This window comes from Chrysemys picta, chromosome 4 (assembly GCF_011386835.1).
Source record: "Chrysemys picta bellii isolate R12L10 chromosome 4, ASM1138683v2, whole genome shotgun sequence".
Lineage (NCBI taxonomy): Eukaryota > Metazoa > Chordata > Testudines > Emydidae > Chrysemys > Chrysemys picta.
The window spans coordinates 89,290,473-89,314,504 of record NC_088794.1 but is presented as its reverse complement, the minus strand read 5'-3'; the positions used below and the strand labels follow the sequence as shown (position 1 = coordinate 89,314,504).

At 45.1% G+C, this 24,032-nt stretch overlaps 1 long non-coding RNA gene across 1 annotated transcript; it reads right to left on the bottom strand.

The window, feature by feature from the left end:
- Nucleotides 1–1,064: 1,064 nt before the first annotated feature.
- On the bottom strand, nucleotides 1,065–23,598 carry LOC101931611 (uncharacterized). Its single transcript, XR_010600628.1, has 4 exons — nucleotides 20,050–23,598; nucleotides 9,799–9,972; nucleotides 7,328–7,583; nucleotides 1,065–5,663 (listed from the first exon to the last, which is right to left on the bottom strand). It is a non-coding gene; the product is annotated as an uncharacterized LOC101931611 (long non-coding RNA).
- Between the last annotated feature and the right edge of the window lie 434 nt (nucleotides 23,599–24,032).

Below are 24,032 nucleotides of genomic sequence, written 5' to 3'. Positions count from 1 at the left end.
AGTGTAAAAATGTAATAAGAAAAGCCAAAAAGGAGTTTGAAGAACAGCTAGCCAAAACTCAAAAGGTAATAAAAAACATTTTGTTAAGTACATCAGAAGCAGGAAGCCTGCTAAACAACCAGTGGGGCCCCTGGACAATCGAGATACAAAAGGAGCACTTAAGGACAATAAAGTCATTGCAGAGAAACGAATTTTTTGCTTCAGTCTTCACAGCTGAGGATGTTAGGGAGATTCCCAAACCTGAGCCATCCTTTGTAGGTGACAAATCTGAGGAATCGTCACAGATTGAAGTGTCACTAGAGGAGGTTTTCGGAATTAATTGATAAACTTAACAGTAACAAGTCACCGGGACCAGATGGCATTCACCCAAGAGTTCTGAAAGAACTCAAATGTGAAATTGCGGAACTATTAACTATGGTTTGTAACCTGTCCCTTAAATCAGCTTCTGTACCCAATGACTGGAAGATAGCTAATGTAACGCCAATATTTAAAAAGGGCTCTAGAGGTGATCCCGGCAATTACAAACCGGTAAGTCTAACATCAGTACCAGGCAAATTAGTTGAAACAATAGTAAAGAATAAAATTGCCAGTCACACAGAAGAACATAAATTGTTGGGCAAAAGTCAACATGGTTTCTGTAAAGGGAAATCATGTCTTACTAATCTATTAGAGTTCTTTGACGGGGTCAACAAACGTGGACAAGGGGGATCCAGTGGACATAGTGTACTTAGATTTCCAGAAAGCCTTTGACAAGGTCCCTCATCAAAGGCTCTTACATAAATTAAGTTGTCATGGGATAAGATGGAAGATCCTTTCATGGATTGAGAACTGGTTAAAATACAGGGAACAAAGGGTAGGAATAAATGGTAAATTTTCAGAATGGAGAGGGGTAACTAGTGGTGTTCCCCAAGGGTCAGTCCTAGGACCAATCCTATTCAACTTATTCATAAATGATCTGCAGAAAGGGGTAAACAGTGAGGTGGCAAAGTTTGCAGACGATACTAAACTGCTCAAGATAGTTAAGACCAAAGCAGACTTCAAAATGATCTTACAAAACTAAGTGATTGGGCAACAAAATGGCAAATGAAATTTAATGTGGATAAATGTAAAGTAATGCACAATGGAAAAAATAACCCCAATTATATATACAATATGATGGGGGCTAATTTAGCTACAACTAATCAGGAAAGAGATCTTGAAGTCGTCATGGATAGTTCTCTGAAGATGTCCACGCAGTGTGCAGCAGCAGTCAAAAAGCAAACAGGATGTTAGGAATCATTAAAAAAGGGATAGAGAATAAGACGGAGAATATCTTATTGCCCTTATATAAATCCATGGTACGCCCATATCTTGAATACTGCGTACAGATTAGAAAAGATTCAGAGAGGGCAACTAAAATGATTAGGGGTTTGGAATGGGTTCCATATGAGGAGAGATTAAAGAGGCTAGGACTTTTCAGCTTGGAAAAGAGGAGACTAAGGGGGGATATGATAGAGGTATATAAAATCATGAGTGGTGTGGAGAAAGTGAATAAGGAAGAGTTATTTACTTGTTCCCATAATATAAGAACTAGGGGTCACCAAATGAAATTAATGGGTAGCAGGTTTAAAACAAATAAAAGGAAGTTCTTCACACAGCGCATAGTCAACCTGTGGAACTCCTTGCCTGAGGAGGTTGTGAAGGCTAGGACTTTAACAGGGTTTAAAAGAAAACTAGATAAATTCATGGAAGTTAAGGCCATTAATGGCTATTAGCCAGGATGGGTAAGGAATGGTGTCCCTAGCCTCTGCTTGTCAGAGGGTGGAAATGGATGGCAGGAGAGAGATCACTTGGATCGTTACCTGTTAGGTTCACTCCCTCTGGGACACCTGGCATTGATCACTGTTGGTAGACAAGATACTTGGCTGGATGGTCCTTTGGTCTGACCCAGTATGGCCATTCTTATGTTCATAGCAAAACTGATACACTAGATGTAGACTGTTTAGCAATAGTCTGTGAACTCTCCTCTCTTACAGTGCAGCTGCCCCTTCCTCTCACCTCTGAAGTGTTTTTGATACTGACTTCAGAATGAGCAAAGACTGTTTCATTTAGCAAACCACTCACTAAATGTATATGCCTTCTTTTTCCCCTCCTCAAGATTCTACTGTGTCTGCAACACTATCGGACTGTTCCAGCACTCGGTTCCCTACACAGCTCTGCCAGGGCACTTCTGTCCTGAATTGCAATCATCTCCCAAAACAGACTGTTTCAGTTCTAAGCCCCTGCACACCTATGGCAGTGTTCCTCAGTTTGCAGTATCCTCAGCTATTCTAATTTTGTCCCTGTACTCTGGCAGAGCACCTGAATCCTGATCTGCACCAATCCCTACTATTCTAATCTGGAGCCAGCTCCCCTGCCCTCTACAAATGCATTGCCTTTGATCCTGACCTATAGCGTCCCTGGTATTCTAGTCCTGGCTCCCCCGTGATTCTGTCAGTGCTGTCGATCTTGACACTGTCACGTTATTTCAATCCTGGGCTTCTCCTGAGCAGACTACATATCAAAGCTGAACTGTGTGATGGTTCTCTAACCTGCATAAATCTCTAGCATTACTAACCTTGAAGGATCCCCCACTCTACAATATTTATATTTTACCTAGGAGTTAAACTTGGATCCACACAGGTGAAAGGCCAGTATACTAACCCACTGCACCTTTTATTATTGAGTCACATGTGCTCTTGGCCCTTTTACAGTAAAAGTAAGAAGACATTCCTTGCCCCAAAGAGGTCAGTATCTAAATAAACAATGGACAGATGAAGGATGGGATACAGCAAAATACTGCTTAGAGGGTTTTTCTTCTGTTCTGACCTTTTTCAGGGAAATACTAAGGTTGATAGGCTATTGGAAGATGTTTGCTGTAAGGAAGGACTTGAATCAGTCTGACATGCCTCTAAAAAGAAACTGCTATTATGTTTTATAGAGAAGTACACCTCTGCCTCGATATAACGCTGTTCTTGGGAGCCAAAAAATCTTACCACGTTATAGGTGAAACCGCATTATATTGAAGTTGCTTTGATCCACCGGAGTGCGCAGCCCCGCCCCGGAGCACTGCTTTACCGCATTATATCTGAATTTGTGTTATATCAGGTCACATTATATCGAGGTAGCGGTGTATATGCTTTCCATAAGTTTTTTGCAGCATCCTAAGGAATTCTGTACCAGGGATATAATTATCTATTAAATTCTAAAGTCTGCTTCAAAATACCTATAGAAAGGCTATAATTTTCTATGTGACTTTTCCGTAAGTGAGTCTTACAAATAAAACATCTTGGACCATCATGTGGGTCTAAATTGCAGTGGTTTTTGAGTAAGTCCAACTGTATTCACTCTTTGTCTAAGTAGTTTAAGCAGGAAATGCCTCAGGACCTTTCTGCAACAGCCAATTTTAAAGTGAAGAATAATTATCTAATCAATAAAAGCAGTAAAATGATTCTTAAACTTCATATGATGACCCTGGATCTTGCAGCATGTCTGTCTGTCTGGTGTTTAGAGGGTAACCTCTTTCAGGCAAGGATTGTGTCTTGTACAAGACTAAACACACTTAATAAATGGGCACCCGGAGCAGTCAGATGCAAGCTCTGCCTTGACTACTAGGAGATGGCAATCATGCCATATTCCCTTGGAAAGGTTATTTCCTCTAAATATGCAATGAAGTTTCAAGTTTGCCCTATGATATCAATGTCATAACTGCATGGGCATCTTCAAAGATTTATTCCTTGGGCAGGTAATTATGTTATGCAACATACCACTAGGGAGAGCTAGAAGGTAACTAGCTGTTTGCAGATTATGGTGAGGGTTTCAGGCTTTGCTATGAGCTCCTAGATTCCCACCGTGTCCACATGGAGCTCAGTATTGGAACTTTTTCTTTGTAAGCTTCTAACTAGAATAAAACTATTCCCCTGTTGTACCTTTAAACAGCTTGTCACACTCATTCCATTGGGAGTGAGAAGAATCCTTTGTCAGGTCTTCACAGTTGGTATGTCGGGTCAACCTCGCTATGTACAGACCCCACCCTTCAGCAGGGCCTCAAGTTGCCTCACCCTTTGGCCCTTCTAGTGGGATGATAGCATCTAGTTCATTTATGGGAATTTGTGTGGCACGCACCGCCGTAGTGCCTGAGCCCCTCCCATAAACGGGTGAACATGAATAGGTCTCGTAACATCGTGCTGTGGAGAAGTTTGATCCCCATTTTACAGATGGGGAAATAGAGCGAGAGGGAGGTTAAGTGACTTGTCTGTGGTCACACCGTGAGTCTGCAGCAGAGCCAGGAGCAGAGGCTACATCTCCGTGTTCCCAATCCTGTATCTTAACAAGGCTATGCTTCTGGCCCTTCTGAGATGAGCACATAGGGTGCAGAACTTGCAAGAGATGTTGTGCTCCAAATGAGCAGGGCACAAGAAGCTATTTCCTTTGTGTACGCTTACAGCCAGCCTTGGTGCGTGGGTGGGCTTGTATTGTGTATAATGTAATGGGCACATGATGATCTCCTGGTGGTTATTAGCAACTTACAGTAAAAGCAATTTGTTGCTGTAGCATTAACACTTGCAGTGTGTGCCTGGGGCTCTAGACCCTGACCTGTATTCTGATCTGGAAAACAATGAACTGAAATTACTCTGAGGTCTGAACCTAAGTCCATGCAAGTGTTCAGAAGAGGTCACCTATCACTCTCCGGATCAATCAGGACCTGACAATTCTCCTTTGCCCATTTCTCTGTCACTCTCCCACAGCTACCCTGAAGGATCCCATTGATCAGCATGTTACAGATGTGTGTCTACCTTCATCTTTACACAGCTCAGTGAATGCACCACTTGCTTGATGCTCAGCAATATGAGTGTAGGAGGCACTTATCGGTGTCTTGGTGTCAGGCTGGAGTTGGGCTAGGGGTCCCCAAACTGAGATGCACCCCCCCAGAGGGGTGCAGAGGAATATTCGGGGGGCACAGCAGGACCTGGGCCAGTCACCACAGGGGGTATGGAGGAAGTGCCACCCAGCCCTGCTCTACCCTAAGCTCCGGCCCTGGCCTTGGCCTCTGGTGTGTACCCCCAGCCATGGTCCCCAGCTCTCACCTGCACCCCTGACCGTGACCCTGCTCCCAGCCCCAGTGCCTGGGGGGGGGGAATTACATTAAGAGTAAGGCAGGGGCTGACCTCACAAGTTTGGGAACCACTGAGTTAGGCTGGTGTGCACTATAAGGTGTATTTTAATTGTAAGTGCAGGTGAAATGCCTTGATTTGACCACTGGAGGTAATGGCATACATGAAACTTGTATGGGATGCAGCTCTTTTGTCTTCTCAGCAGTGCTGGGATGAGTCAATTTAAAGTCCATGATGTGTGGGCAAGATTTGGCACCAGATCTCCCAGAATGTCCGTGTTGCCAGGATAATTTCCTTTTGGGAATAAAGGTTTGTGGCCAAGGTAATGCCACAGCAGCCAGGAACAGTTCTTTTACTGAGCATGATATTGAGTATCTGACTCCAGACGTAGTCTCTCATTGCAGCTTCTTCTGATGACTAAGGAGGAGCTGCTCCTGGTCTCCAGCTGCAGGACCCATATCTATTAGTGCAAAAGGATCACTGACAGCTCTGTGCCACAGGAGTTTGCAGAGAGGGATTCCATTGAAATACCTGGCATGGGTGGAGAGCACAAATGTGGTGTTTGTCAGTGCCCTGATGGTCTATATGCTGTTTTGAACAATCTAGAAGGAAAAAAATTTGCTGCAAGGGCTGTTTCATTTTCACCTGCTCATCTTGCATCCACACCATAGCACTGAAGTTTCTCTGTCAGGGAATGGTTCAGCAGGAAGGGGTGTCACTAAGCAATTTAGATGAATGCAAATGGAAACAGCACATGCTGTTAAATAGGCAGTCAGTAATGAGGACAGGAAGCTTTTCATAGATCTCACCTGCCTGATTCTGCTCTAGGGCAGTGGTGACCACTACCCTGTTTCCCCGAAAATAAGACAGTGTCTTATATTAATTTTTGCTCCCAAAGATGCGCTAGGTCTTATTTTCAGGGGATGTCTTATTTTTCAGAAATGAAAAATGCCTTATTATCGGTGGATGCCTTATTATCGGGGAGGTCTTATTATCGGGGGGATGCCTTATATTACAACGAGAGGCAAAACTGTAAGTAGGCCTTATTTTCGGAGGATGTCTTATTTTCGGGGAAACAGGGTAGCATGTTGCAGCTGCTGAGTGGCTGAGCATTAGGGGGAGTTGGTTTCAGTATGGTTCCTAGTAGGCTTTTGTGCTCTGGCCTATCTCATTTGACAGTACATGTTAGACCTGTCACACCATTGGAGGGGATTGTATCTAGCTGTTAGAACTGGGGGATTCCTGGGTACTACTCCCAATTCTGCCCCAGATTTTCTGTGACTCTGGTTAAATCAGTTACCCTTTTGTCCCTCAGTAGTCCAATCTGTAAAACAGTGATATTACTATTACCCACCCAGGAGTACTGTGTGGAGCAGTGCATTATTTATAAAGCATTTTAAAATCCTGGGATGAAAGAGGTTTTATAAGAGCAAAGAATTATGATAACTCCGGTTCAAAAGGAATTATTCTGGGGAAAGTCTTGTGTGTATGGCCTTGGAAATGATCAATCTGTGAACTGGCTCCATTTGCTGGGAATTTAAAAGGGGGCGGGGGGGGGGGGGGCAAGACTGAAGAGTGAACTCTCCTTTCACTGCTAGTCCCCTCAGTGCAGTTGTATGAGCCCCAGGCAGAACTGAGACATATTGGCAGGGCAGCATTACAGGTGCTTGCTCTGCTGCTGCCCATGTTATACCTGTTCTGGGGATAGAGGGCGGCAATAAATTCACTGCAAAAAAAATCTGATGGCACAAAAGACACATGTGTAACACTGTCCGTCCCACATGGCCCCCAGCTGATAGGACTGCATGCTCTGCAGTTTATAGATAGAGATGGCAGCTAGGACTTTGTTTGCTTTTGGATTAGGTTTTTTTTAAAATGTGTGCAGTCTTTTTTGAATAGAAAACAAGGTTTTCCTGCATGGTTCTTAGCAATGCTAAGTGGGAATCTCTTAATGGTGTCAGCACCTGGTGCTGGTGCCATGCAGCTCAAGGGGAGGTTGGAGTTATACTGTTAGCATGTTCTAAATCGTGAAGTCAAAAAGCACTCTCCACCTCTCACCCCACCCACGTGCTCTTTGCCCCTTGTCTCAGAGAGGGACAAAAAGGTGTCTCCATCTCTGTACTGACAGACCAGGAAACAACCTGAAAATAAAAGTCGAGCTGGTTTTGTGATTTTTGCCCCGCATTGTAACATACCTTGGAGGGCAGGTTACTCCGAATGAAGACTGAATTCTGCAAAGGATCAGTGCTTCCACAGCTGTGTGCAGTCTGATAAGGGGGATGACAACATCCCTGGCTGATAAAGGGACATGCTGAGCATTTAATTAGGATTCCCTGAAGGTACTCATGTGTGTCTCAGGTAGCTGAAAGATAAATGTTTGTGTGCATTGAGGAGAGAATATGCAGGGCTTCCATCTAGGCTGCGTATCTTAATTTTGCAAGGTTCTGGATCCTACAGAGCAGGGGAGAAAGAAATTACATTATTCAGTATTCCACTGGGGGGCAAATCAACTCTACTCTGTGGGCTTTATCACTCTACAGGGATCTGGAGTTACCAGGTGCACAGGAAATGTGTGTGCACTTTGTCTTTCTAATGGGATTCAGTGGCTTGCTGCCTTCACATCAAGTATGCAACCTGTGTGAAAATTTCATTTTGCTGAGGACATGGGGCTTGAATTGTAGAATGGGCATTAGGCAGTGTGCCACCACCCAACCACTGCCTGCATCTCTCCTGAGACAAGCCACAACTTGTCAGCTTGCTTGTGGGGTTTAGAACAGAAGAGCGGCCATACTGGGTCAGACCAATAGTTCATCTAGCCCAGTGTCCTGGCTTCCAACAGTGGCCAATGTCAGGTGCCCCAGAGGGAATGAACAGAACAGGTAATCATCAAGTGATCCATCCCCTGTCAGCTATTCCCAGCTTCTGGCAAACAGAGGCTCGGGACACCATCCCTGCCCATCCTGGCTAATAGCTAATCTCTGGGGGCTGAACTTCCACATTCTTTCACCCAAATTAACTTCCCTGAGCCATCCCATTCCAAGGAAAATGCCCTATCAGCTTTGTACAGAAAGCAAGGGAGCAGCCGCAGATTAATTTGCTAGTGACAAACAGGTTTTGTGAGCTTAAACCTATATCGGACCCTGAATCAACTGATGGGTGACTACTGACTAGACCTGTTACAGGAATACAGTGCAGATCCCCTGACTGATCTTTCCTCTCACAGTAAGTGGAGTGCTCACAGAACAGGTATAGCACAAGTAAAGGCCATGAAAACTTTCCCCTCACTGCCTATGCGCCTGAAGCCTGACCTGGAAGGGATGAGAAGGGAGTTCAGTGTCCATGGCTCATTCAACCCTTGGCTCTGGGCTGAGACTGCTAGTTGCAGTGGTGGTTTTGGAAGGTGGACACCTGCACATTAGGAACTGAATGGAGATGACAAAAGTCATTTCGCAGAGGCCAACAGTCGTCAGATGGTAAAGGCTTTCCACCAGTGCTAATCTGGTGATCAGGAAATGCTCCATGTTACACTACCCATTCCATGAGTTAGCCAGTCCCCTCTCCTTGCTGCACCACATGCTCTGTATACCCATACTCCATCCATTTCTGCTTTTGTCCTCCCAAGCCACTATTTCCTTGTTCATGCCTGATTGCTTGTGTTCCTGTCAATTTCTTGCTCACTTCCACATATCCCACCTACTGCCACTCAGTTTCTCTTTGCCCTGCTCTCTCCTACTCTGTGTCCTTTTCTACATTTTCTCATAGATAAATTAATCAGAATTTGTAGCATCTAATCAAATCTGAGCTATCTGCCAAGTTATGTATTTACAAAAATAGCACTGAAGCACACAATTAGACTGGGAGTGCCTGGGTCACTACAAAAAGTAATTTTCCCTCTGTTGATACTCACACCTTCTTGTTAACTGTTGGGAACGGGCTACATCCACCCTGATTGAATTGGCCTCATTAACGCTGACCCCCCCACTTGGTAGGGCAACTCCCATCTTTTCGTGTGCTGTGTATTTATACCTGCCTACTGTATTTTTCACTCCATGCATCTGATGAAGTGGGTTTTAACCCACGAAAGTTTATGCCCAAATAAATGTGTTAGTCTCTAAGGTGCCACAAGGACTCCTTGTTGTTTTTGCTGAGACAGACTAATATGGCTACCACTCTGAAACCTGTCACAATATTAAATGAAGATCAGCAAACGATAGTCATTGAATTGGACTCCGCTCTTGTCATGTTAGGGTTCAGCTGCTTACATTTGCCTTTGGGATGCCTTGTCCTCCAAATTCTTTCTCCTTTCTGTTTCTGCTATTGCTGGTAGGCTTTGGTGGAGGAATGGGTTTTGCGCCAGGCTCTGAAACAGCTCAGACTAAGGGTCAGTCTATCTGGCAGCAATACCATGCTCTAAGACTCAGCATTGAGAATGAATGTAAGAATGTAGCACTGGAAGGGACCACCTGGGTCATTGAGTCCAGTCCCCTGCTATCACAGGCACATGTCATATAATCCTGTTCACAAGCTTATCAAGATCCGCAATAAAACCAGTCAGGTTTCTAGTCTCCACTACTCTTCCCGGGAGGCTGCTCTAGCACCTCAACTCTCTGAGTGTTACAAACCTTTTTCTAATTCCCCCCTAACTTTACTCATGGCTAGTTCATACCCATTTGTTCCTGTGCCAGCATTGCCCGTTAGCTTAAATGGCTCTTCGCCATCCCTGGTGTTCACCCCCAGATGCTCGGTCTTCATCTCTCAAAAATTTCACCTAGAGACTTCTAGTTTCCACAACTTCACTCATGGAGGATATCTTGACTGGTCATGGATGGTGAGTTGGCCTCTGGGTAGAAAGTCACAGAGACAAGGACCTTGATTAGAATCTGGAAACAAACAGGGACCCAGGTGACAGTGTGAGGTGCTCAGATGATCCAGGGAGGTGTCAGTTTTCCTCATTGTGTATTTATGAAAATGAAGACTGAACTTTGGATCCTGCATGTTCTTGAACAGTGCAAACATTTGTTGTGATTTAGTGCAAGTGTGAATGGAGGCTTCATATGAGTGCAAGTAAAGCTAAGCCCTGTGGTAACCACACTGAGTGGTAGAAGTGGCAGGATTATTTGTAAGTGCTCAGGGTAAAAATAGAGAGGTGGGTGTTAAGGGAAGATCAGGTTCCTCTGTGCTCCCTCTCTTGCTCATAAATTTTTACTGGTTGCTTATTGCAACTTGCTTTGTAGAGGATCAGGCTCTGAAAGTGTCCATCAAAAGAAATGGTGGAGAGAGAGAAACATTTGGGACAAAAACATTGTTCCCATGAAAAAAAATCTGATGTAGGTCAAAAATTTATCCAAAACTAAAAATGTGGAGTCAAAACAGTTTTTTCATCAAAAAGTGAGAACATTTGGATACAAAGAGTGTTTGGTCAACAGCTAGAAAAATATGGGGTAAAAATGTATTTCAATGAAATAATCTGATCGTCTTGCATCAAAAAAATGTGATGAGGCGGTGGTAAGGGCAGCCCTATGACATACAGGCATACTTTGTCCTTTGTACTGTTGCATCTTGTACATCCAAGGATTCTGTGGCACTTTACAAACACCAATTAGTTCTCCTAACACCCCCGCAAAACTGGTCACTCCTATACTCAGACTCATTTTACAAACAAACTGAGGCACAGAAATTGCTTTTGCAAGGTACAAACTGATGAGCAGAGCTGGGACTAGAAGTTAGTATGACTCCTACTTCCTAATCCCCTCCTCTGGCTGCATGTCCACTCTCAGACCTGACCCATGGTTTTAGCTGATGTATACATCAGCTAACTCTTGTAGAGCTAAATGCAATTGTTAGCACAGATAATGATATTAAAACAAAATAGCTGTTCCTGGCTAGAGATCAATGGAGAAACACACAAGGTTCCAGTAAGAGCAGGCACCACTAGCAGGAAAATGTTGAATCCCATGGCAAGTTACGGAGTAAGCAATGCACCAAAAGAACCAGCCCTTTAATGATTCATTAGGAAGAAGAATGATTTGTGAAAGCTGCCAAGGGCCTTTTTGTTTTTCTTTTAATAGTTCCTGAAAAAGTATTTCAGTGTATCCAGAGCAGCCCTGTATCTGCTCGTTGTTAATTTTGTGGGGAAGGATAAAATGGAGGTGATGGAGGATTGGGTGGTCACAGAAAGGCAAAGCATTTCCCTTCATCAAGATCTACAGTCCTTAAATAAGTGTCTGTCTGCTCGGCCATGCTCATTGCATGTTCTTCTATCTGAACATAAGCAACTGAGGCCTAAGCAGTCCCTTACGTGGGAAACTTTATTCAGGGACAGGAAACCAGGTGAGTTTCCCCTTACAGAGTTCTCTCTCTCTTCTTCCACCAGAAGGCAGCAAGGTGTTTTTCCTTCTCATTGAAGAAGTGGGGTTGAACCTCTAGCACTCACAGATGCCTGCTTCATGGTTTGGGGGACAGGCTGTGTTGGAGCTCTGCTTTCCACAAGCCAGGGAGAGGGACAAGGAGGGGATCTCTCCCTCTGTTCTTTGCAAGGAGAGGGGAGGAAAGCTGGGTCCTCCACATTCCCCTTTAGCCACTGCAATCCACTGTTGAAGGTTTCCTGGCAGTATAGATCCAACTGAAACCTCATGCAACACTGTCCCCTGCCAACCACTCCCCTTACCACCTTCCCTCCCCCAGCCCTGCCTTCAGAGGAAGGTTCAACAGTACCAAGGACCTCTCTGTGGAAAAGTTAATACTGACACTATAAGAGTGTTTATCCCAGGGGTGGTAGGGAGAGGATGTATATCTTCCCCCATGCATAGAATCGTTGCTCAAGGAGGGACTTCTGTAGAAGAATGCTATAGAAACATTCTTCCTCCCTTTTGTACTTCCCAGCAGGACAACTACAGGCTTTTCATTGCCTCCCTCCACCCATGGAAAAAAAAGAGGACAATTTGACTCTTCTCCACATACTTGTGTAGAAAAGCTAGCGAAATCTAGACATAGAGTGTAAGATCTTTTGGGAAGGGACCTTGGTTCTGTGTCTGTGCAGCACCTCGCATGTTGTCACTAGGCACTACTGCAGGACAAATAATAATAATTAGGTGGAAGTAATGAGATGGATGCACTGTCATGTATAGAGCTGTCTAGTGGGGCCTCCCAGAGTATCTGGCACAAGTGCAGCCTATTTAATATTTTCATGAGCAGATCAAGAAGATGCAGGGGAGACTGTGTTAATCAGAGCTGCAGATGAGAGAAAGGTGGGAGGGAATCAGCGATACTGTGGAGGAGGAAAAGGATATGCAGTATGAGCTCCGGAAGCTGGAATCAATGACGAGCTTTAGTAAAGATAAATATTAAGTGACTGAATGCATTCACTCTGCAGTGTATTTACTCTTTGCAGTCATTTATCCCAGATAATGTTCATGGTCTGCTATTAGACATTTGGGGATTCAGTTGCTATGAAAGATGCCATGCTTAATAAAGCTGGATTGATTCATACTGGAACGAATAAGCAAAGGCTTGTTAGAGACTGGGGGAATACTGGGTGGGCAGCTGAACTGCAATGAAGGATCTAGGGCTAAAGCGAGTGATGAATATGAATTAACAGAGCAATGCTAATGCAAAAAAAAAGGGGATTTACTATGTGACGTGGCATCGACAGGACTATCCACAGTAAGCGAGGGAAGTGCTATTCCACCCTGTTTGATGGGGGTTAGGTCCTAGTTTCAATACCACAGTCATTCTGGGCTTCACTCCGAGACATGGACAAAGTGGGGAGTACAGCAGAGAGGGACAAAATGATAAAGGGTTTGAAACCAAGGAGTACAACCAAGGGAGCTGGGAAGGGTGGTGAGGAGAAAAGATGTCTGAGGGGGAGACGTACCTGTCTGCAGATGAAGAAAGGGATGCTAGAAAGAGAACAGGGATCCATTATTCTCATTAGTCACCAAGATCAGAACAAAAAGTGATGGTTTACTTCTTACCTGGTAGAGCTTGCTACAGAACTGAGAACAAGTAACCAGCCCCACCTTCCCCAGTTAGGAGAATAACATGGATACTGAAAACTAGACTTACCAATTGCTTTCCGCTTTCATAGTCAAAAGTGTTAACAACATCGATGACACTAACTACTCTGAGGGTACGTCTATACCCAGCCGCTAGTTCGGCGGCTGGCAATCGAACTTCTGGGTTCGACTTATCGCGTCTTGTCTGGACGCGATAAGTCGAACCCGGAAGTGCTCGCTGTCGACTGCGGTACTCCAGCTCGGCGAGAGGAGTACCGCGGAGTCGACGGGGGGAGCCTGCCTACCGCGTGTGGACCAAGGTAAGTTCGAACTAAGGTACTTCGAACTTCAGCTACGTTATTCACGTAGCTGAAGTTGCGTACCTTAGTTCGATTTGGGGGTTTAGTGTAGACCAAGCCTCAGGGTTTACAAACACTGTATAAAGCTGATGGAGTCCTTTTTAAGAAACACCTTCAACTGTGCAAGGGGAATTCAAGACAAAGCACAGGCAGGTTTTGCCTCAGAGGAAGAGAAGGACTCTGACCTTGAAGAAAAAAATATATTGGATGATCAAAATATCTGTGGGCAAACCAACAGCAGCGTGGGAAAGGAGCCGTTTTGCTCTCTGCTCTTGGGCCTGTGGGCGGCACTCACATCAGGAGTGGCCAAGTTACAATCAACTATAGATTCTTTTTATTGCAACTGATGACAAGCCAGTTTCTCGGCAGCCACTCAATTATTTTATTAAATTGGTGGTTGAATGTCAGAGGAAAGTTCTCTTATTAGATCAAGCTGCTCTTCACTGGGGACTTTTGCAACCAGCAAATATATTCGGAGTGGCTGCCTGCTTCATCTGCATCAGAACATCAAAGGTAGAAACTTCTTGAATACACCCATTGGCACTTAACTAGCTCAGGATTGTAGGTGAATCCCTTACTTTCTTCTCTTTATGAAAACCACAGTCATTTCTCAGTACCCAGCCTCTATCACGAAACTACAATACTTATACTGCAGTGTACCAGTAATAAATAACATCCCTCCATTGCATAACATCCCCTGCTTAATAGGAACTGTAAACATGGCATTGCAGGCTGCTATGTTTATTGTCTTTCAATGATTTCTGGGTCAAATCTGCCTGTTTTACAAGTTGGGATATCCCCCCCCCCAACTGCCAGCCATGGGGTCTTGGAGTCAGTCTGGGGTCACTCTTTCTCATGCACCATCACCAGCAATAACAGTTCTGTAAATCCACAGGCTACAGCCACAACAGCTGCTTTCAGGCTTCTCTGACAACTGCGCTGTAGCTTTCTAAACAGTCTAAGGGGCCCTCTAATGTACTGAGCTCTGGCTGCAGTGTTGTTGTAGCTGGGTTGGTCCCAGGCTATTAGAGAAAGACAAGGTGGGTGAGGTCATAGCTTTTATTGGCCCCACCTCTGTTGGTGAGAGACGAGCTTTCAAGCTTACCCAGATCTCTTCTTCAGGTCTGGGTAAGCTCAAAAACCTGTCTCTCTCACTAGCAAGAGTGGGTCCAATAAAAGCTATGACCTCACCCACCTTGTATCTCTGAGCTCTGTCACACCAACCCTGATGCACATAATTTGAATGAAATGAAAATTTCCCACATAATGAGTTTCACCCTGCCGCCCATCTAGCATGTTAGGGGAAGAGTATTTAAAGAGAGAAAATGGAGGGATTAACCCCTTCTTAGATACTTTGGCTTAATTAACCTTCTTCATTTCAGAACAGGACATTTGAGGAGGGGCTGACCAGAAATCTCCAGACCCAAGATAATGCACCATAATTATCTCTGCACAACTAGCAGGGCAATTGCAAACCTCTGGCCAACTGCAGCTCCAGATCAGGGTTGACAGAGAGGAGGGAAGTACTGTCTGACATGGATAAATATTAATTCAAGAAAGACTGACTTCAAAAAAATATTTTTTTTGAACAAACAGTTATCGGAAGGAGCAATGAGAAGGAGGCACCCGGTGACTGGGACATGTGGAGGTCAGTGGCTTCTGGAACTTTCCTTTTGTACTGTGATGGGACTTTGGAGCAGTCTGGGGCAGAAATAGTGGGGCAGTCTTAAAATGCAGTTTGAATGGAATTACAGTGGCCATTTTAGGTATTTTCTGCAAGCTGAATACACACAGATTATTCATTGCATCAATTCTGTGTGTATGTATATGTAGCCCTGAAGGTATTGCTGATTTGTAGGAGACGCTGAAACATTAAAAAAAAAATCCCCCAGAAAAATCACTGTTTCTGGTCAGCCTGCAAGGTTTTGTTCACTCCTATTGCAGAGCCAGCATACCTTGGCTAACATACTCTCCAACCCCTGAGTTGTGCTAACATTGCTTCAAAAGTGCTGATGCACAAACAGGTTCCATGCCTGGTGATCCATTTGAAATATGGGTGAGAAAATTATGGTTCAAAGTAGCAAGAAAAAGACACCTGAATATTTCTAAAAGGGTGTTGCAGACTAAGCAGCACTGACCAACAGTTTCTGTGGTCTGAAAAGTGACTGTCAAAATGCCATCATGGAGTTTCTCATTTATTTTTTCTCCGTGACTTTTCCAGCTCATGTTTGCTCAGCTTATAAGTCAAAATTCATTTTTCTCCTAGCTCCACAGATCCAACCTAGGCTGTGAAAATTTGTTCAATCTGCCTCATATGCTATAACATGTAATAAAGATTCTGCAGGTGGAGTTTAGGTGAAAATATTGTTGATGATCTGAACTAGGGTCTCCACAGGTTAAAAGCCAGTTCACTGAGTTCCCCTTTATTTATTGCTCTTGTCTTATTTCTTTAAACCAAAACCTCCTGGAGAGTTCTTGGGAATTGTTCTTTTAAACATATTTATGGCTAACTGCACTGCAGGATAAATGCATATCCACTTACAGTTAAACGCATGCTTCTATAGTATCTTCTGTTCCTCTTGATATCTAATCCTCTTCTTTGGCAAAGTAAATAATAAGAGACACTCTTACGGATCAGATTAAGCTTCCGGTCCCTTTTTAAAAGGATGGGAGATCAATACCATTACCAAAGCCAGTAAACAGTCCTTAGCATTTCAGCTGTGCTCTGTGTACAGTAAGAGTGCAGAGAGGTACTTCTACTATTATACAGACCTACACCTTCACTGTATGGGTGTGCTATATGCTGCCTCCACCCGTCCCCCTCTGATGTGACTGTCTGCCCAGTATCAGAGAAACAGGGTTGGTGTTGAACTAAGGAGCCTTTCATCCTTTGGTCTCTGGTTCAGGTCACTAGTATTGTCCATTTTAGGCTGAAACCTGTGAATATGGCACCAGGATGGCCTGAGAGAGCTCCAGGTTCAAGACAATGCTTTTACCTTATTCAGAGTTAATTTTTTATCCCAGATCACACTAAATCAGGAAGAGAAGGAACCTGGGTTTCCCACATCACAGGGCAATATGCTCTGTCTAAGCACCAGACTATGGAGTTTCTCTAACTTGCTCCTGTGTCTCCATGAAATGTTTCCCTTTCAATGAAACAGCATATTTCAACAAAATCACCAGCTGTGGATACAACATTAGGACAGTCCCTGCCTCAAAGAGCTTACTAATTAGTTCCTCTCTTGGCAGGCTCAGAAGAGAGGTTAAGGATTAAACAGACCATGGAGTCTGAAATCCTCTGTCATCCTGAGAGATGGCCCCTCTAGGTCAGGACTGAGTCATACCAGTGGAACTGAGAAGGGGAAGTGGACGTTGCTGCTGTCCAAGCTGTACTTCTTCGGTGCATAAATAGAGGACTCCAGATTTTATGGCTTTCAATCAGCTAACATTCAGAAGTACTAAATTGACTGCATGCTGAAGCAGTAGGGTATAGCAGTTTTTGGATTACTATAACCTGCCATGTGTGTTGTAAGACCCGAGGCTGTGGGCAAATGATTACAACGTGCAGTCATCTTCTATAAGTTCATAGTGGCTTAAGATCTAACTGCTGCCATGGAAGGGAGGAAGGTGTGGTCTCTTGTTAGACCAAGCTACTAGAAGCCAGAATCTGGGGTTCTGTTCCCAGCCACTGACTCACCTATGTGACCTTGGACCAATCACATAATTTCTCCATTCATCAGTTTACCTATCTGTAAAATGGGCATTATAATACCAATTTTGCAGGCGTGTTATGAAGTGTAATTAACATCTGTAAAGTGCACTAAGATTCTCAGATGAAAGGCTAGCGAAGGGCAAAGCATTATTATAATTATACTGAATACAAAGTATGAAAACAGACATGCATTCACTTGGCATTATTGTTTTGGCTACGACATCAGCAGCAGCCAATCTGAAAGTTCCCTCCATATCCCACTCTCTGTAACCACTTTGCAATTATGTTTAATTGTACAGCAATTTGGTTCAACACCTTGTTGGTTGTTTCTCACATCAAATGAATTATTCAGCAGCAGATTGCGTTCTTGTCTTTGACAGTACTAATACCTTATGTTCATATAATCCTTCAAACGTGCTCTGCAAACATTTGTTACTAAATTCTTCAGTGCATAGTATGCTACTATTATTATGCCCAAGTACACAGGAGGAAACAGAGGCTCAGAGATATTCAGTGACATGCTAAAGTCACACTGTGAGTCACTGGTGAAATTAGAAAGGGTGGCTGTGTCCCTGATAACCGAAAATGAGACACATTTTGCCTAGGACTGCCTGCATCCTAGTTAGAGAAAACGCCCTTTCTTGAGCAAGCAAACCAAGATTCTGCTTTGCAAAGCGACTCTATAAAAATGGCATTGTGGGACTCCTTGTTTATTTTCTAATTGGTCCCCATTCAGATGTGCTCACACCCCAAGTGAAAAGATGACGTTTCGAACTGACAGCGTCACAAACTCAACGTCAGGGCTGAGTCAAGCTGCATTCTTGTTTGCAATCTGCAGTCCAAGTTCTACCCTCATTTACACCTGGGAAACCCCATTCTCTTGTCTCGGAAACAATTATATGGATGCCAGGTCCAAATAAAATAAATTGCGCTCTCCCAGAGCTATGATGACCCTGCAAAGCTAGCGGGTAAAAAGTAGCAATGTCGTGGGGTAATGCCTAATTACAGGCCATGTGATCTCACTAGCTCAGTTTGCTGATCTGATGTCCAGAGACGAGCCTTATGAGCTTATTGCCTCAGTGACTGAAGTTTGTGGGTCTGGCAGAGGGTCGTCTGCTGTGAGATCACTTGCTGAGCACCTCCAGCTTGCTGGGACGATTTCAAGGATGGGCCTTTGTGATGTTGCCTCAGCACCTTTATGTTGGTGGGATGGGGTCCGAGCACAGGCTTCTGTGCAGTCTCTTGCTCAGAGCCTCTAGCTTTTGTTGGGCTGAAGCCAGGGCACAGCAGGTTACTGGCTCAGTACTCCAGTTTTCAGGGTGGATGCAAGCAGGACCGGCTCTAGTTTTTTTACCAGCCCAAGCAAAAAAAAATTTTGGCTGCCCCCCCGTCCCAGCCCTGGGCTCCTCGCCGCACCCCCCTGCTGCCCCAGCCCTGGGCTCTCCCCCTCCACCCCCATCCCCCCTGCTGCCCCAGCTCTGGGCTCCCTCATTCCTCCCCCCCACTGCCCCCCCACACACACCTCCTGCCGCCCCAGCCCTGGGCTCTCTCCCCCCCCCCCCCCACCTGCACCTTCCTTCCGCCGCAGCCCTGGGTCACTGGTAACTCACTCCCACGGCAGGTCATTCAGCAGGACTTTTAGATGTGCACAGAACACAGACAGGATTGGTTCCCATCTGGTTACAGAACTGCAGTAAAGTGGAACAATTTTCAGCTTGTGTGATTGGAGGATATCTGGATGCATATTATAAGACTGTCCTACATAAATGAGGAAAAATTGAGGTGCCTTTATTATTCTTTTGTTCCACTCTTTCTTTCTATGGGGAATTTGCCAATGCAATATCACTGTCTTCCTTTTAAACAAACAAACAAACAAACAAAAATGGCAATGGCTGTTGAAAATAGCAATTCCAGTCCTAATAACCACTGGGAAGCATTTCTTGCTCAATTTTATCCTACTTTTTCTACAGCAAGTTACAGTGGATCAGTATATTTGATTTGGGAGAAATGAAGTAACAGCTGCCCAAATTGAGCTTGAGCACTCCTGAATTTTGAGGTGTTCAAATCTGGAAGGCAGGTGCTGGGGGGGGGGGGGGAAGGGGGCTGTGGCTCTGTCTGGCGCTGCGCGGAGCCAGACACGCTGGTCTGAGTGGCACGGTAAGGGGGCTGGGGGGTTGGATGGGGTGAAGGTTCGGGGGTGGCAGTCAGGGGCAGGGAGGGTTATATAGGTCGGGGGGGGGCAGTCAGGGGACAGGCAGCGGTTGGATAGGCATGGGTGTCCCGGGGGTTTGTCAAGGGACAGGTAGGGGGTGGGGTCCTAGGGTGGAAGTTGGGGGGGTGTCTCAGGAGGGGGCAGTCAGAGGGAGTGGATGGGGGCAGGGTGGGGCTACCCTCCCTCCCTGTGGAGTGTCCTACTTTTTTAATGTTAAAATATGGTTTCCCTACTCACAGTGCAGCTCTCCATTCAGGGCAACTCATGAGGTCTCAGCTACCTCACTGCCTCCCCCTCTTTCCTGTTGGTAGTGGCCAAGGGAATGCTGGGAAATGTAGTTCTTTCCCTGCTCCAGGGCTGGCTCTATAGGCAGGGAGTTAACCAAGAAACTACAGCTCCCAGGGCCCCCTGTTGGTTCTCAGCTCCCATGCTGGATCCCTGCCACCCCTGCAAATGGGCTGCCCCAAGCACGTGCTTGCTTTGCTGGTGGCTAGAGCCACCCCTGGATGCAAGGCACAGACCTCTGAGATCACTAGCTCGAATGCTTCAACATGCAGCAATGCAGCCCCAAACATTCAAAAATCACAAGCAAACTCCTCCCATTCCAAAAATCAGACGATTTTTAAAGAACACATTTTACCTTCTTGCCATTGGCTTTCTGATGCTGGCATGTTTAGGGGGTCACATTTTTAAAGTTTTCCTTTACATTCCATGAGAGCTAGACGCTGACTTTTAAGGGCGGGAAACAACCGGATTCCAGCAGCTGAGGCTTTAAGCAAAGCACTGAATATCACAATGCGATGCCTCTGGGAGAGGTGGCAACGCTGGCATGTTCGGCTGAAATCACCGTACCAGTCTCTGAGAGTCACCGTTCCCTGCTTGCTCTGCCGATGCCAAGGCACCGGCCTTTGCCATGGCACTGGCTCAGCATCGCTGCTTAGCTGATGACATGGGGCAGGATCCTGGGAAATGGCTCAGCAGCTGTAGCTTGCTGGGCTGTTTTCAAGGCATGGGCTTCTGTGAACTCCCTAGGTCAACACATACAGCTTGTTGACTTGACGACAAGGCGCAGAGGGTACTAGACTAGATGGATTATTGGACTAATCTGGCATGGAAGTGCTTACATTCCTGTGAGCATCACATGGAGCCACTCTGGTGGGTCAGAAGGTAAAGTACTTTGTGATGTAATAATGTTTTTATAATCTTCAGCAAGCTTCACTGTAACCCAATGCTACGTGGCTGAGTGAAGCAATGCTAAATCTTTACTTCCATGAGGGTTTCCTGAGCTGCTTGCTACAATTTATCCAGCCAGATATCTGGCTCAGGTTATCAGAACCCAGCGAGGAATAAGACTGGCTGACAAATCAGTTGCAGTCCTGCCAACATTGCTTGAAAGATGAGAAAATCTGTGTGCTCAGCAGCTACTTCCCAACTGCAAATCCCACAGCTGGTTTGGCTTTGCAAAGGCAGGGGAGAGCTTTGTCCATATGTTTCTTTCTGGGTAAGCCAGATAAAACCAAAAATCCCCAGCAATTAAACTGCATGTATAAAGTGAGGAGCACCCACAATTCCTATTGATTTGAATGAAATGCAGGATTTGCACTGCTTCAACAGGGTTTCTATGTAGAACCAGCGTTACAGATCCCACTGCAGAAGAGGAAGAGTAGAACTATAATGTGAGTTTGAACAGCTGCTCAAACTGCATCAGGTCACTTCCTTGAGGAGAAGCATCCCCATTGCCAAAACCAACCCCCACAATTGGCACTAATTGCTCCCTGTGGTAGCAATTTGAATTGATCAAGGAGACTAAACTCCCTTCTCACTCCTGGAAACTGGACTGAGACCCCCAAACAGCTACCAGAAAAACAGATGCTAAATGCTCCCCCTCACTTCCCAGTGCCTGCCCTGGATTCAGATTGACCTACAGTACAGGTAAAGGCTCTATAGTCCTATTAGTGATCTCTTGCAGCTGGCTGTTGGGTTAAAAATAGTCAGGTATGCTAGTTTGTGTGTGTGTTGACAGAAATAAAAAGCAGCAATAGGCAAAGGGATGCATAAGCACAGAAAAAGACTATACTCAAAGGTTTGGTTCAGATAAAGTAAACTAAGCTTAGCTGCTTATCCAGACTAGGAAGGGGAAAGTCAGCTCCAAAAATGTTACAGGTCACCCCTACCCTAAACAGTCACTCATCACCAGTGGCAGATCAGAAATGTCGTCTTGTCCAAATTTAGTTCAGCTTTGTTACATCCCTACCCCCACAACCCTTCCTTCCAAACTGTTCCTCTACCTCAACCCGTATTTACTTGCTTTAGCAATTCTTCCTGGGGCAGAAACCTAGCAGCCTGCTACCTCCTCCAGCTAACCTCCCCCAATCCCCTAAGGAGGCAGCTGTCTGTCTGACTACTCCCTCCTACATTTTCAAGGGACAGACCCTTAGATGTAGCACAAATGCCCTAGATGGCTCAGTCATCCAGAAAGAGGTAGAAGCTGGGGCCCAGAGACAGGTCAGGCAGTGGCTCCTCCATCTTTCTTACCCTCCTACCACATCTTCTTTACCCTGATTTTTCTCTCGTGTTCTTCTTTGCTCAGTACCTCCCAGATCAACTCTCCCTTTTCCCCACAAGGGCTCTCATGACACTCCCATCAGCCTCTCCCCAGCTTTTAGGGCAGCAAATATCACTTTCTTTCTCCCCCTGCCCCCACTCCAAGGATTGGCTCCGTAAGACTCTTCTCCAGCCTGTGGAGGCACCTCCTCCTCTAAATCTCTCATACGTTCAGCAAGCCCCATGCCCATTGTCTCTCCTTCACCTGAGCCAGGCAGTGATGCTGGTTTTCAGGTTCTTAGATACTCATGTTCCCCTTTGGTTTTCTCCTTGTTTCATTGATGAGAAGATGGAAACTTCAACATACAATTTGAAAACATATTTTAACACTAAAACAAAAAACCCCAAACAGCCCAATTTAAATAGCACCACACTTGTGCCCAATGCAGCTTGATTTGCCATACAAAAATTAAAGCCTTGGGAGACCCAGTACATCAGTAACTAGAGATCTGCCCAGCCCTAATTTTTAGTGTATCACCTTCACTCGTTCTTACTGACAGGCCCAGTCCTGTCCTGTGCACTGTTCCCCTTCAGCCCCCTCTGCGTGAAGCAGTGCAAGTGACCTGATGTAGCTTCAGCAGCCGTTCAAACCCACATTATAGTTCTACTCTTCCTCTTCTTCAGTGGGACCTGTAACTCTTGTTCTACATAGAAACCCTGTTGAAGCAGTGCAAATCCAGCATGAAGTGCCCTTAATTTCATTCAAATCAATGGGAATTGTGGGTGCTCCTCACCTTGCAGGGTCTGACGCTACACTGGCTCTCCTGCCCTTCAGAGGCAGCTCCCCTCCTTTTCTCAGCAAAACTGAATTTCCATTTGCCTCTGGCAAGCCAGTGAGGCTAAGTTTCCAGCCTGCTGTATGTGCAAACACACACAAACTGAAGGCTCCTAGATAGGCAGATAGGAATTCCTATCACTTCAGCTGAAGTAGATGAAATGATTTAACATTGGCAGGTGCTCTTTCTTCTCTATCAACAGTAAATACTAATAGCAAAAGCATGGTGGGGTTGAGGTTTTTAACACATTCAATATCCTTCCAATTAGAGTGTGGGATTTTTCTTCTTGCTGCCTTTCGTGTCTAAAGTGTTGTCATGCAGGTAGAGAGAGAGGAGGCTTGTTCTACTCTTCTGAGGTCTGTTCATGTCAAGAATGTGTGTGTGAGTGAGACAGGCAGTGAAAGCGAAGCTGCTTATGATCAAGCTACTGAGATTTTATCATGGCTCACAAATCCCCAAGATTCAAAGGTGTAATATTGGCCTTTTTAAGGTGGGACAGGCAAACAAATGGGCATGTTTAATATCAGACAGCTCAAGTCATTTGGAAGAGGGGGTGAGCTCTTATCTATAAAGGGACATGATCGAGTAGTTTAGGCCCCACCTCCAAAGATGTGTGGTGTGGTTTTGTTTTATTTTATTTTTAAACAAAACTCAGTCTGAATAGAAATGGGTTCATATGGTTTCTCTCAGCTAATTTCAGTGCAAACTGTTGGGTTACTGGATGTAAATCTAGTCCTGCTATTTCAAAAACTCAAACACTAGAGCACTGACTAATGCATGAAAACTGAAATTAGCCATAAATGCAAAGTGAACTGACCAGGCTAGTTTCACTGTCCAAGCTGAGTGAAATGCAGAAAATAAACAAACAGCATAAATCAATTACCAACCCTTTTCTTTTGTCTGAGCCTCCCCTGAGGAGGAATTGGCAGATGGTTTCACAGCTGAGGGGGAGAATGGGAGCTCTCTGCTGCAGGAGCAGAAAGATGTCTGGGTCAGCAGGATGCTGCCTGAGTGTCAGCTGCATTTAGGGGGGAGGGATAGCTCAGTGGTTTGAGCATTGGCCTGCTAAACCCAGGGTTATGAGTTCAATCCTTGAGGGGGCCACTTAGGGATCTAAGGCAAAATCAGTACTTGGTCCTGCTAGTGAAGGTAGGGGGCTGGACTCAATAACCTTTTGAGGTCCCTTCCAGCTCTATGAGATAGGTATATCTCTACATATATATTGGGGGGGCCCCTGCAGGAG